This window comes from Pteropus vampyrus, unplaced genomic scaffold (genome assembly GCF_000151845.1).
Source record: "Pteropus vampyrus isolate Shadow unplaced genomic scaffold, Pvam_2.0 Scaffold592, whole genome shotgun sequence".
Classification (NCBI taxonomy): domain Eukaryota; kingdom Metazoa; phylum Chordata; class Mammalia; order Chiroptera; family Pteropodidae; genus Pteropus; species Pteropus vampyrus.
In genome coordinates this window covers 623,554-624,823 of record NW_011889373.1, presented here as the reverse complement: position 1 = coordinate 624,823, position 1,270 = coordinate 623,554, and the positions used below count along the sequence as shown (strand labels likewise).

General features: G+C 56.0%; 1 pseudogene; it reads left to right on the top strand.

Annotated features, from left to right (window-relative positions):
• The first annotated feature begins 449 nt into the window (after positions 1-449).
• LOC105308566 lies at positions 450-1,037 on the top strand (annotated as a pseudogene).
• The last annotated feature ends 233 nt before the right edge of the window (positions 1,038-1,270 follow it).

Genomic DNA, 1,270 nt, shown 5'->3' with positions numbered 1-1,270 from the left:
TCCAATAAAGCTTTGTGATAGTAAAATATAACCAGTGATACCACAAAAGCACTATGTGTAACGAAACAACCACGTTAGGACAATATTTAAATAAGTTCCTCAAAGAAATCATGCAGATGATTAAATCAAAGCAGTTGCACCTATATTCATGAATAACATTTAAAAATATTATATATGCCAGACGCTTAGCACCGAGCCCCACTGTTCGCCCAGGCTCGGATGGAACCTGGAAGACGCGGACGGTGCCGCCCCCCTCGGACCCCTCTCCTGCCCTCCCACCGCCTCGCGCAAACCCTGCTGGGTAAGTAACCGTCACTTCCGGTTTACCTCAGAGCCCGCGGACTGGCGGCGGAGCCTGACGTCGTCCGGCTGCCCTGGTCGCCTACTCCTGGGACGCCCCGAGGCCCCGCTGCCGCAGCCCGCCCTACAGCCCTCGCTTCCTCACTGCCTGGGCCGTGGTGTCCGCCTCGCCCGCACTGCCAACCATGACGACCCTGCCACCGACGTGTGTGCGCCAGAACTACCACCCCGACTGTGAGGCCGCCATCAACAACCAGATCAACCTGGAGCTCTACGCCTCCTACGTGTACGAGTCCATGGCCTTCTACTTCGACCGCGAGGACGTGGCCCTGAAGCACTTCGTCCAGTTCTTCCGGCAGCAGTCCAGCAAGGAGAGGGGGAACGCCCAGAGGCTCATGCAGCTGCAGAACCAGCGTGGGGGCCGCCTGCGTCTGCGCGACGTCAACGCGCCTGACCGCAACCGCTGGGAGAACGGCCTGAGGGCCATGGAGTGCGCCTTGCACCTGGCGATGGATGCGAACCAGAGCCTGCTCAATCTGCACTGTCTGGCCACCGAGAAGAAGGATGCCCACCTGTGCGACTTCCTGAAGCGTCACTACCTGGATGAGCAGGTGAAGTTCATCAAAGAGTTGGGAGACCATATCACCAACCTGCGCAAGATGGGAGCCCCGGAATCCGGCCTGGCCGAGTACCTCTTTGACAAGCTCACCCTGCGTGACAGCGACAAGAAGAACTGAGCCTGGACTACCTTCCCCATGGTCATGGGGTGACTCCCTGGTCACCGTGCCGAGCCTTTATATTGCAATATTGCCCTTGCGAAATGTTCAATTAAGTCTTCAAGTTTTGCCATTTCTTCCAATAAAGTTATTGATTCCTTAATAAATAAAGGTCTCTGGTGGGTTGGTGTGTGCAGAACCCTCACCTTTTCGGCTTTAAAACAGATATCAAGGAGTCTCTCCAGCCACCCATG